Consider the following 14,815-nt stretch of genomic DNA (forward strand, 5'->3'; position numbering starts at 1 on the left):
TAACTTACCAATACACATTATAAACTGAATAGTGGTAGATCTCCCAAAAAGCAAAAGCGAAGTGAACCACCTTAATGACCGAGTGTCACATGAACACAATGAAAATTGTCGACAATATTGAAACTAACGTCCATATACTTTTTATCCAAACACTATTCACAATAAGAAGTTATATATAACTCCAATATCAAATAGATATGTATATATTGTTTTAAAAAACAATATATACATATCTATTTGATGTATATATTATCGTTATTTGCAATTGTATCGTTAATGAATTATTCTAAATAATACTTCTGGAAGTAACTTGATGGTTAATTCTACTTAGAAATCTCAAATATCAAAAATTGTAAAAACAATTCTCAACCAATTTTGCCTCCAGTTTTATGCTATGTTTTACCAATTCCATTCTGAATTATCTTATTCAGCCCAACACCTAGCTTTTAAAGGTAGGAAAAGTAATTCATAAAATTACCGTTGGCCTTGACTGCTAAGCAGATGGTGTCACGACACTCAGCTTTTTCCCGACAGTACATAATGATATTACAAGGTGGGAAATTAAACCAAATTAACAGGACTCTGAAGAGACTTTTTAAACCACTGAATAGAGATTAAATCTCTAACCGTTACTCACATCCCTACGTCTATTCAAAAAATGTAATATTTATTTATAATATTTTCTCTAAGACATGTGTTATTAATGTATTATAACCTGCATCGTTAATGCTATTACGAAGTTATATTGTTGTCGAATTATTGTTAATAACTATTAACTGATATAAATTAAACCAAAGAAGAAAACTATAAAAAATTAAATAAAATTAAACCCAAAACAAACGAAATAGAACTAAAAAAAACAAATAATAGCTGTGTAAAACAATAATTAAATCTATTGCATGACAACAATACACATTCATAACTTATAATTGTATTACCAAATTACATATTCAAAAGTATCCAAAATCTACCCAATACCATTATATTATTGTTAATAATAATTTTGATCTACTTTATAATAAATCAGAAGCTTAATGATATGGAATATAAATATGTAGAATTTTATTATCACATTAATCTTTAAATATAAATATATACATTTATCTTACTAACACCTGACAATCTTTCCATTATTTCAAATCTATATATGTGGGGGTACTAATAGTTGTTTTGATTGCTGATTTTTATAGATATTTGCAATTTGCTCAGTGACAAATGTCAAAGAATAATGCCAAACACATAAATATGGAATGGTCGAAGCAACGACTTTACATCTTCCAATTTACAATTCATTTTTTATTCCTGAAAATAAAAGTAGTTTACTATATGTATACATATTAATTTAGTATTTCACGAGGTAGAACATAGAAACGATAACAATACTAGAATACCTAAATAGCTGAGTTCAGGAACAATACAAAATAAAAAAAACGTTTATAGAAGAATATCAATGATTTGACTATATACATTTGTAAAAATGAACTATGAAATTATCACGTATTTCTGTAGAAATATCTATTGATACCATCAATTTTACTACTACATGTGTAAAAATGAACTATGAAAATATGATGAATTTCTATAGCAATATCTATTGATACGTTCTGTGGTAATTACGTAACTGTGCTTATTAGATATTTCCAATTGAAGATTGATTCCGCCGTAAAAAGGCGAAATTTTTTTTGGAAATTGATACAGAGCAGTAATTTGAAGCTGGGAATTACACTTGCCGAAATCAAGTTAAGATATTAAAAATTAAAATAAAAGAACGTGTCGAAAATTGTGCGATATTTAGAATTGAAAAGTGAGTCGACTTAGGAAGGAAAAAGAAGCGTTTCGAAGAAAACTGCATTCTTGTTGATCATTAGTTACTGACTAATTTAGGAATAAATCAAATAAAATGGTCTTAAAATTTATGAAATTGACAAATTGAAAAGTTGTTCTATTTAGTCGGTCTAAAAAAGTTCTCAAGATGGACTATACTCTCGTAATCCTTAGTTTCTAACATATTCAAGTATTAAATGATAGAACGAAAATGTTGTAAATAACCTGACTCTTACAATTGAATAGCAAGTTAATTCAGTAGGGCAGAAAGAATTTTTTGAACGTGAAAAACTATTGCTGATTGGTAGTTTTCGACATATTATCAGATATTTACAATTGAAAAGTGAGCGAACTAAGCAGAGCGAAAGAAATGTTTGTAAAGTGAATCAGAGCGTTACTGCTTTTACTGAATGACATATTGCAGAATAAAATGAAAGAATCGACCTTTCGTAATTTTTTTAAGGAAATTTATAATTGGCAACTTAATCCATTCTTCAAGGAGAAAGGAGTTTCTGCAAGATCAAACAGGCTCTTGTTCTTCGTTAGTTACTGACATGTTTAAATATAAAAAGAATTATTAAATTAGCCAGGTATTTACAAATGTAAAAGAAATAGCAGATGAAATATGACTCTTGCCGATAGATATTTACTGACATTTTTAGGAACAAATGTAAGGAACGGAATTGTAGTAAAATGTCAAATATTTACAATCTAAAAGCAATACCTGTAGAGTGAAAGGTGTGACTTGTTGTTCTTTAATTCTATTCTTATGTCTTCAAGGAACGATTTCCGATTGTCTCCTTCTACTTCCAAACTGTCCATTTGTCCTTCCGAATAGACACGTTATTCAATTACAAATATCTGACAATTTTCGTCTATTCCATTCTTTAATTTTATTTTTGATTTGTCTTCAATATACGATCAGCAAAAGTATGTTTAAACTTTTCGCTGTTTCATTTTAGTCATAAATATAATTCAGGAAGAAGAATTAAAGTAACTTTGACTTTCAAACATTCCTTTAACCCTAATGAATAGACTCCTTGCTTAATGTTAAATATGAGACGATTTTGAACAATTCCATTCTTTCCTTTTTCCTTAAATAAGTCTTCCATGAACGAATAGAATCTCTTTTCAATTGTTAATATCAATTACTACATTGCGTTCTTTCATTTATATCTTAACATGCTGGAAACTAATGATCAGCTATTACATACTCATTACGTCCTACTGTATGGACTCACATTTCAGTAGTTAATATCTGACAATTTACGACAAGTACGTTCTTTTATTCTATTTTTGAATATGGCGCCAACTAGAGATAAGCAAGAGGCTGTTTTATCTTGCAAGCATACCATTGGCCTTTGTGAAATGACCAACTTAAATATTATAAATAAGTGACAATTTACGTCAATTCCGAAATTGTATTTCATTCTTGAATATGTCGACATCTAGACTCGTTTTCAATAGCAATTATCTTAAAATTTACGTCTATTCTATTATTTCATGTTATTCTAATACAATTCAGTAACTAACAAATATCAAGAGTATCCTTTATTACCAAAACACACCTTTCGCAGTACTCAATGGACTATTTCAATATTAAATAACTGTTAATTTGCGCGTGTTCCGTTCTCTCATTTTATTCTAAAATTTGTCCGTAATTAACGGTCATTAACTGTCCGCTTTAAATACTTTAACTCTTTTCGCCCTAGTAAATGCACTCGCCTCACTAGCCGGAAGATAAAGAAGAATCTAGATCGTTATTTACTAACCTTAGAAAAATAAGATGAAATTACTGAGTCGACGTATTATGTCAGATATTTACATCTTAATTTTACTCTATTCAGGAGGGCGAAAAAAGTTTTTTTGGAAACTGATGTACACTCTTGCTGATTGGTAATTAACATATATAAGAATGAAATGAAAGAACGGAGTTTTTGTAAATTATCGAATATTTAGAATTCAATAGTGAGTCCATTCACTAATGTAAAGAAGCGATTGGAATATTAAGCTCTTCCTTGATGAAATATTCACAATAGAAAGTCTATACAGTAGGGCGAAAGGAATGTTTAGAACCTCAAGAAAACTCTTTCTGATGGTTATTTGCCGACATCTGAAATAATAAAAGGAAATAACGGAATTGTTTGAATTTTCATATATGCACAATTGTAATCGCTTCAATGCCATATCCTGAAAGCTGTAGCAGACTGTTATTCATAGTTACTTCAAGACTCATTTAAGATATTTAAAACTGAAAAGTAATTCCAAATTATAGGTAGAAAGACGTGTCATTTACTTCTAAAAAATTAAAATAAAATAATGGAACACCCGTAAATTTTCAGATAAACACAGTCTAGAAGTGATGCCATTGGGTAGGGCGAAAGGTGTGTATTGGTATATGAACCAGACTCTTCTTCATCGTTAGTTACTGAAAGATTTAGAATAACATGAAGGAATATAATAGACGGAAATTGTCAGATATTTGCAATTGAAAACGAGTTTATTCAGTACGGCGAAAGGATTGATTAGAAACTAAAGTAGACCCTCTCTAATTGGTAAATATCGACATATTTAAGAAAGAAATGCGATAACGGACTTGTGGAAAATTGTCAGACATTTGTAATTGAAAAGTCGTTCATTCAATAGGGCGAAAGGAGAGTTTTTAAGCCGAAGTTAACACTCATTCTTTTTTCTGTCATATTTATGCCTAAAAGGAAACAACGGAATAGCCGTACATTGTAAGATATTTATATTTGGTAAGCGACGTAGAGAGTGTTTCAATGATGAATTACACTGATAGTCTCCAGATATTCACATTTGAAAAGTGTCTTTTTAGCTGAGCGAAAGGAGTGTTGCAAGTTTCAACAGATTTTTGCAGACAATTATTTGCAGAAACATTCAAGAATTAAAGAATGGAATAGCCAGAAATCGTCATATATATTTAAATGAATTGCGAGTCTATTCGTCAGGACAAAAAGAGTGCAAGTAGAAGACAATTGCAATTCGTTAGTTGAAGACACATTAAGAATAAAGTTAAAGAACAGAATACTCCCAAATTGTCACATATTTACAATTTAAAAACGTCTATAAATCTGGGGGAAAGGAGTTTTTTGACCCTGTAGTAGTTTATTGCTAATCGTTAGTTGGCAACATATTTAGATTAAAATGAAACAATAGCATTGTTGTAAGTTGCCAGATAGTTACAATTGTAAAGTGATTGTATACTGTTCGGAAGCTCAATCATACTCTTGCTGATCGTCGGTTCAAGACCTATTTAAAAAGATGAAGAAACAGAATTGTGGACCTCAGATTTTTCAATTAAAATTTCATCGATTCGGTAGAAGGAATGGAGTGATTACAAGATTAAGCAGCTTCTTTCTGATCCCTAGTTTCTAATATATTTAAGTTCAAAATGAGAGAACTGAGTTCATTCACCAAGACAAAATAAGTGTTTGGGAGATGAAATAGCCTCTCGTAAAAGAAGATAAAGGGTGAAAGCTGTGTTGCAAGGTGAAGTTATTTGACTCCTGTTGCTCGTAATTTTCTCATATATATAAGAATAAAATGGAAGAACGGAACAATCGTAAATTATCAAGTAAATACAATCGAAAGTAATTCCATAGAGTAGTGCGAAAGGTATGTTTTGGTATATAAAGCAGATTCTCGATGATCGTTAGTTACGGAATTATATTAGAAAAAATTAGATAATGGTGTTGATATAAATTGTCAGATTATCACAATTGAAAACGAGTACATTCATTACGGCGAATGGAGTGTTTGTATACTAAACACTTCCTAATCGGTAGTTGCCGACATATTTAAGAAAAAATAAATTAACGGAATTGTCGAAATATGTTGGATATTTACTTTGGTAATTGGGCCCATTCAGTAAGGATAGAGCTTTGAATGGAAATGAAGCAGACTCTTGCTGTATTGATCTTTAATTTGTAGCTTTTATTAAAATAAAATAAAGAAAAAGAATTGTTGTAAACTTGCAGTATTTAGAATGAAAAGCGAGTCGATACAGTATGGTGGAGGTGTGTTTGAGGGATTAGGTAGACTCATGATGGTTGGCTGCATTCGAGAGGTAAACAAATAAAATAAAAGGAATAAATTACGTCTGTTCGCTTATGCCATTTTTTTCTTAGACATGTTCGAAACAAACGATCAACATGAGTCTACTGAATCATCCAAACTTTCGTTTAATCATACTGTATGTATTAACTTTTCAATTGTATATATCTGAGAATTTATGACAATTCTGTATTTCATTTTCTTGTTAAGTACGTCAGTGTCTATCGATCTTCTAAAAGTCTGCTTCATCCTTCAAACCCTACATTCGCCACTTTCAAAAAACAAATATATTCCAATGTACGATTATTCCATGATTTCATGTTATTACGATTACCAACTGCGAATTAAATTAGGAGAAACAATCAATAAAACTATTGAAAGAACAAATATTAATACAAGTATAATAAACCGATTAAGATAGCGCTCGGATCCTATATATTGTTCACTGTAATAAATTACTATTCTAGAAATATAAAGCACAAATCTTATAAACATAAAAGGTATTCAATCAAATAGAAGAGTTATAATAATTTTATTTCTATTATAAGAAATAACTTCTCACTCAATAAATACACTATTGATTAAAAAACTCAAGCTTATTATGAATAAAAGAATACTTATTCTATTTAAAAAGGCAAATCTAGTTACACAAATTGAAAAAGGTCAAACCATGGCTTAAGGGCAATTAAACCTTCTTTAGTTCCACAAACTAAAATTTTATTCTAAACTACTCAAGCAACTACAACCATAAGAATCTCGGCCCCGCAAAAAAGATTAATAAATTTAAAGGCAATCAATGTAATATCAATAATAAATATTCTCGCACACTTCCCCCTCAACAAGAATATAAATTAGAATAAGGCATTCCATGTTGAGTATATTAATATAAATATAATCTATAGGCGGATCTAGAAAAGAAAGTAAAGCTAAACCTAATATACTCAATCAAGATCAACCAACAATTCTATTTAACAGACTAATTCCTCCTAACAAATTTAATGTTGGTGGTGCAGCTATATTAGCAATTCTTAATAAAAACCATCACAACCCTAAACTCGGCATAAAAGATAGTATTCCTCGATTAATTAACAGTCTTCGACTTCCTAAACGGCCATAAAAAATATTTGCAAGGCAAAATAATCCTGAAGAACACAGACCGTGAGCAATTATTAATGTAAGAGCACCTCTAAATCCCCATAGTCCCATCGCTAGTAGGCCCATCAACACTAAGTCTATATCAGCAACAGAAGAGTAAACAATTAAAGACTTTACATCAACTTGTCGTAAACATACTAATCTAACTGATCAAATGCCCAAAACTCTAATACCAAATCAAATTAAATTTACACTTACAGCTACATTTTCTATAAAATATATAATACGTAATAGTCCATATCCTCCTAGCTTCAATAAAACTCCCGCCAAAATTATTGAGCCACTTACAGGTGCTTCAACGTGCGCCTTAAGTAGCCAAAGATGAACCAGAAATATAGGCATTTTAATTAAAAAAAGCAACAACTAAAGCAAAATATCATATATAATATGTAATTCCTAAATCTATTACACTTCTCATATTAATCATCAATAAGCTACCCTTAATATATTCCAAATAAAAAATACCAATCAAAAGTGGTAGTGAAGCAAACAAGGTATAAAATAACAAGTATATTCCTGCCTGCACTCATTCGGGCTGATAACCTCAACTCAAAATTAAAAATAATGTAGGAATTAAAGAACCCTCAGAAAAAAAATATAAACAATCTAGAAGAAGAAAATCTCAAGTAGTGTAAAATAAATAATAATAAAACTAAACTAATAAAACTTGCACTATAAAATGAACTTCCCAACACACCTTCTCTAGCCATAATTATAAGAATAATAATTCAAATACTTAATAAAATCAATGAATATCTCAAACTATCACTCCACAAATAATAGCCTACCTCTCAAGGAACCAGCCCTATACTATTTCTTATTATAAATAAAAAACAAACTCCAATAAGACAAAAGTGAACAACTCACCATAATTTAAAATTAATGCCTAAAGGTATCAAAAACATAAATATTAAATATTTTAGCATCGTAACACAACTAAAGAGTTCAAATAATCACCTCCATGAGTTCGGACAATAGACACTAAAATTGACAGTCCTAGGCTACCTTCAAAAACGCTAAAAGTTAGAAACAATAAACAAAAATTATTTTCAACATACAAGCTACCTAAAGAATAAGATAGAAGTAAAAAAACTTATCAACACAATAAATTCAAGTCTTAATAAACCATCAGTAAATGCTTACGCTGAATAACAAAACAAGCTATTCCTAAAATAACTAGAAAACAAGAAAATAAAATAAATAATATTTTCATAAGCTTTTATAGTTTAATTAAAACGTTGGTCTTGTAAACCATTAATGAATAAAATTTTAAAAGCATCAAGAGAAAGTGTAAACTTATCTTTAGTCCCCAAAACTAATATTTTAATAAACTACCTCTTGAAACTAAAATAACCTGAATATTACTTATAATTTTAGTAGCTTTAAGATTCATTCTAATTCAAATATCTCACCCTCTATCAATAGGACTAATGCTTATTATTAACACTATTACTACCTGCTTTATTATTTTAACTATAAGAGAATCTCCTTGATTTTCTTACATTCTATTCCTAGTTTTTCTAGGAGGTATATTAGTTTTATTCATTTATGTTACAAGACTAACATCAAATGAAATATTTACTTTAACACCTAGCCTTTTCCTACTAATTTCCTTAGTTCCGCTCCTCTTAATCCTTATAATAATTATTGACCCTCTTATGCTCCCAAATATAACTTCACTACCAGATCCACATCACTATAAAACTAATTACCAAGAAATCCCCGGTATAAAATTTTATATAACATCAATCTTAATAAATACTATTATATTAGCAACACATCTATTTATTACATTAATTGCAGTAGTAAGGATCACTTCATTATATCAAGGCCCTCTTCGGCCCTCTAAGTAATATGTCAACACCAATTCGCTTACATCACCCTCTTTTTAAAATTGCTAACAACGCCTTAGTAGATCTTCCAGCTCCTATTAACATTTCATATTGATGAAACTTTGGCTCTCTTCTCGGCTTATGTTTGATTATCCAAATTGCTACGGGTCTATTTCTGACAGTACATTATGTATCAAGTATTGAATTAGCCTTCAACAGAGTAATTCACATCTGTCGAGATGTAAATTTTGGGTGGCTTTTACGTACTTTGCATGCCAATGGAGCATCCTTTTTCTTCATTTGTCTTTACTTACACGTCGGCCGAGGAATATACTACGGTTCTTATCTCTATCTTCATACTTGAAGAGTAGGGGTTGCTATTCTACTACTAGTGATAGCAACTGCTTTCGTCGGTTACGTCCTACCCTGAGGTCAAATATGTTTCTGAGGGGCAACAGTCATTACAAATCTATTATCAGCTATCCCCTACCTAGGAACAATATTAGTACAATGAATTTGAGGGGGATTTGCCGTAGATAATGCTACTTTAAAACGATTCTTTGCCTTCCATTTCCTCTTACCTTTCATTGTAGCTGCCATGTCTATAGTACACCTCCTATTTCTCCACTAAACAGGATCTAACAACCCCCTTGGCCTTAACAGAAACCAAGATAAAATTCCTTTTCACCCCTATTTCTCAACTAAGGAGACTATTGGATTTCTAACAATAATAACAGCCTTAATACTACTTACCCTTTGAAATCCCTATATACTAGGAGATCCTGAATATTTCACTCCAGCGAATCCATTAGTCACACCAGTACATATTCAACCAGAATGATACTTCCTATTTGCTTATGCCATTCTTCGTTCCATTCCTAATAAACTTGGAGGAGTTATTGCCTTAGTAATATCAATCCTCATTTTAATAATTATACCATTTTTTCATACTAGAAAAATACGAGGTTTACAATTCTATCCTATTAACCAAATTATATTCTGAATTATAGTTAGCACGGTAGTCCTTTTAACTTGAATCGGAGCTCGACCAGTCGAAGACCCCTACATTCTAACAGGTCAAATTCTCACGGTTATCTACTTCGCTTACTTCCTATTTGTGCCATATCTCTCCTCCTTATGAGATTTCCTACTAAATAAAACTTAGTTCTTTGGCTGAGAATAAGCATATGTTTTGAAAACATACAACAGATCAAAGCTCTAAGAACTTATTCTCAATTTAATACACTTAAATTAAAAGAGAAATAAAAAGAAGCTTCATGCCCCCTAAAAATAAAAGATAATTAACAGATAAAGGGAAAAAACACTTTCAAGCAAGATATATTAATTTATCATATCGAAATCGTGGTAACGTTCCTCGTACTTAAATAAACCCAAAAGAAATAAATACTACCTTACAAAAAAATAAAACAGAAAAAATATCATACCCTAAAAACAAAATTCTAAATAAAGCTCTTATAAACAAAACACTAGCATATTCAGCCATAAAAATAAGAGCAAGTCCCCCTGCTCTATACTCAATATTAAATCCAGAAACAAGTTCTGATTCGCCTTCTGCAAAATCAAAAGGAGTACGATTAGATTCGGCTAAGCAAGAAGCAAATCAAACTAATGCTAAAGGAAATGTGATTCATAAAAACCATAACTCTTCCTGATAATAACCAAAATTCAACAATCTATATCTCTCAGCTAAAAATACAAAAGACAACAAAATTAAAGCCAAACTAACCTCATAAGAAATAGTTTGTGCTACTGCTCGAAGACCTCCTAGCAAAGAATATGAAGAATTAGAAGATCAACCAGCAATTATTACAGTGTATACGCCCATGCTTCTTAATCATACTAACAAGGATAAAAATAAACTAAAAACAGGAGCTAGATAATAAGGATAATAATTAGATATAGTAGGGAAAACTTGCTCCTTAGTAAATAACTTAATTGCATCTGCAAAGGGTTGAGGTAAACCACAAATACCTACCTTATTAGGCCCCCGACGAATTTGAATATATCCTAAAACCTTCCGTTCTAATAAAGTTAGAAATGCAGCCCCAATTAAACCACAAATAATCAAAATCAAATAAGAAACCACACCTATAATATAATCATAATACATTATTACCTGGACTCGATTCATCCATTATTAGATCCTAAATCTAATGCATTTATCTGCCAAAGTAATTACTCATTTACTTTTATTCCTTAATAATAAATATTATTAGTACTTGGTCCTTTCGTACTAAAGTACTATCTATATATATAAAAGAGAACGTACAAATCCTTTGTTAGCTCATCACGCTAATACGGCTGAACCAATTTCTTTCATTTTTGGGGGGTTATTAAGATTTGGACCCTAGATGGTTTTTATCATATCACTTTAATTTTCAATTACCAGTGTCTTGAGATAATTGACCATTCAAGTGTCCATAACGTAGAAATCCTTTGTTAGCTCATCATAGCTAAATCTAACCGTATTTATATGCAACCCACATGACCGTGTCACTCGGCGGGTTAACATAAATGACAGGCGATATAATGTTAACATTTACTGCAATCTTCTATGGTTTTTATCATATCACTTGAAAGCGAAAAAAAAAATTATCTAAGTAACAAAGTTTATTGCGTTCCGGGGTGACCCCAGCGAAGCGGGGTGAACGCTGCTAGTTACCAATAAAGGATAGAAACCGATCTGGCTCACGCCGATCTGAACTCAGATCATGTAAGATTTCAAAGGTCGAACAGACCTATACACTAAGCTTCTGCACCTAGATAAAATCTTAATCCAACATCGAGGTCGCAATCTCTCTTGTCGATATGAACTCTCAAAAAAATTACTCTGTTATCCCTGAGGTAACTTAGTCTGACAATCATCAATAAAGGATCATAAAAATACCCAAAAGTAATTATATAAAAAAAGAGTTTATTTTATCTTCTCGTCGCCCCAACGAAACAATTAAATAGCAAATTTATTCATTACCAACTACAAAAATTACTACTTAAATATAAAGATCTACAGGGTCTTATCGTCCTTTTAAATTATTTAAGCCTTTTCACTCAAAAGTAAAAATCAATGTTACGAATAAAGACAGTCTTCCACTCGTCCAACCTTTCATACAAGCCCACAATTAAAGGACTAATGATTATGCTACCTTCGCACGGTCAAGATACCGCGGCCGTTTAAAACCTCACTGGGTAGGTCAGACCTTCTATTTTAACAAAAGGACATGTTTTTGATAAAGAGGCGGAGGAAATCTTTGCCGAATTCATTTAATCATCCTCTCCAAGATACTAATAACACCATTATAAATTACCTTAATTAATTTAAAGCAAAAGTACAGTAATAAATTAAATGCAATAAAATATGATAAACAACTCAAATAAGTTATAACAAAATTACAAATGATGGCTACTCCTAAGCCCACATCTTTCATTTAATTTAAACCACATTATAAATAATACAAGTAAAGAGCAAATCCCCCTTACTATTACTCACGGCAGAACTACGAAAACCAAATCCACAACAAGTCTAGCCGCGGCTGAATTAAATTCAATTCCTGCACAACCAGATATAATGGAAACCGAAAGGCATTTCACCACTAAAATAAAATTCATAAATAGTATGCTACCTATAATATCATTAGGAATGCAATGGATATACCCGATTGCAATGAAATGAGCTGAGCGAGCTTACACTACGTAATCATGACTTTTTCCCCATGTTAAGTCTATGCAAGCGTTTTTCGGTGATTATTCCTCGATGGTACATCGGAGTTTTGATTTCGACCTATGTTCTCACTCAGCACGACATACTCTATCAGCGTGCTAAGTTTGGTTGAGATCGGCCAAACGGTCTAGGAGGAAGCGTTTTTCGGTGATTATTCCTCGATGGTACATCGGATTTTTGATTTCGACCTATGTTCTCACTCAGCACGAGATACTCTATCAGCGTGCTAAGTTTGGTTGAGATCGGCCAAACGGTCTAGGAGGAAGCGTTTTTCGGTGATTATTCCTCGATGGTACATCGGATTTTTCATTTCGACCTATGTTGTCACTCAGCACGATATACTCTATCAGCGTGCTAAGTTTGGTTGAGATCGGCCAAACGGTCTAGGAGGAAGCGTTTTTCGGTGATTATTCCTCGATGGTACATCGGATTTTTGATTTCGACCTATGTTGTCACTCAGCACGACATGCTCTATCAGCGTGCTAAGTTTGGTTGAGATCGCCCAAAAGGTCTAGGAGGAGTTCGCGGACAACCAAACGGCTAACCCGAGTATAAGAGCTTCGCTTCGCTCAGCTCAATGATATTTTAGCTCTTTTCATTTCGGGAAATAATTATATAATAATATTATTTAGTGCTCCCTGATACAAAAGGTACAACATTTCATGTTTTCTTCCCTTCAAACAAAATTTCACTTATTTAAACATTCCCTTACGGTACTAATTAACTATAATATCAACAAATAAACTCTATACCCCATACAATAACATCAATTAAAGTTGATTCACTTAATCTCAATATAAAAATCATATACATATATAAGTACATCCTTCAATCAAGATAATCTGAATCGCACAGAAACCTCCTCGATGTAAACGAATAGCTCAACTAACAAGCTCTATTTTGTTATTAATTCAATCTAGGCACACCTTCCGGTACACCCACTATGTTACGACTTATCTCACCTAAACAAGTGAGAGCGACGGGCGATGTGTACATACCTAGAGCCCTACTCATAATAGCAATATAACTAATATTACATTCAAATCCACCTTCATTTAAACGATTTCATAATAAAATCCGTATAAACATTCTATTGTAATCCATCTCCTCTTACTAATAAGCTGCACCTTGACCAGAAGTCCTCCTCAATAAAGATAAGGAAGGTTTCTAACCTCTCCCTAATACCTTCAACTACGGCGGTATACAAACTGCCAACAATAGTATGTAAAATATATCGTGGATTGTCGATTACGGGACAGATTCCTCTGAACAGTCTAAAATACCGTCAAATCCTTTGAGTTTCAAGAATATAACTACTATTACCCAGGTATTACATTTTACATTAAAAATAATAGGGTATCTAATCCTAGTTTAACAAATAATTTCATAGCTTCAAACATAGAACTCATTATTTTAAATAATAATTTCACCTAAAAATAAAAAGACAAAATCCTATAATTTAAATTTATAACCCAAAAGTAGAATGTTTTGTCCGGTTCAGTAGTTCTTGATGAAACGTAATAAAAACTACTTGTAACAAAATTTATGGAGAAAAAGCAGTAATAGTAATAATAACAATAATAATAAAATAATAATAATAATAATAATAATAATAATAATAATAATAATAATAATAATAATAATAATAATAATAATCTAACATTTCCGGAAGGAAACCAAAATTTTCCGACTTTCCAAGCCTCAAAAAATAACTAACTCCAATATATCTATAATTTTTGTTTTATACATTGTAGCTGGCCCCCCTCAAAAACAAAGGACCCCTCCTAATTTAAACTGCTGACTACACCCCTGATTTATTCAAACAAGTAACGTTACTTTTGCCTTCGAAATATGTTAATCATAAATACAAGAAATTATAAAATAGGTTATACGAGAACCTACGGCTGCTTTACACGTCATGGGGGTCACTGGTGTCCTTATCAAAGAAAACGCCGTTGAACGAACAACGTTAAACTAAATACCAATTAAATATATTTTAGTTCTTACCAAGCAAGCTCAACAATGATCTAGGTAGAGCAGAAAGTAAAATTTTTAGTTGTGGGGGCTCGTAAGTGAAAGATATGATGGTTTGCACTTGCCTCACTTAACATTTTTTATATTTTATAAATATATATAAGTTGAAGTACTCGGTTTAGCACGAAAAGAATAAAGTTTGTCAAATTTTTAGAAG

The 14,815-nt window shown here is 31.4% G+C and overlaps 1 non-coding gene across 1 annotated transcript; it reads right to left on the bottom strand.

Moving 5' to 3' along the window:
* Positions 1–13,541: 13,541 nt before the first annotated feature.
* Positions 13,542–13,949, bottom strand: LOC145667164 (small subunit ribosomal RNA). Its single transcript, XR_014127874.1, has one exon. It is a non-coding gene; the product is annotated as a small subunit ribosomal RNA (ribosomal RNA).
* Positions 13,950–14,815: the final 866 nt, after the last annotated feature.

This window comes from Thermobia domestica, chromosome 12, assembly GCF_964235325.1.
Source record: "Thermobia domestica chromosome 12, izTheDome1.hap1.1, whole genome shotgun sequence".
NCBI classification, from domain to species: Eukaryota; Metazoa; Arthropoda; class Insecta; order Zygentoma; family Lepismatidae; genus Thermobia; species Thermobia domestica.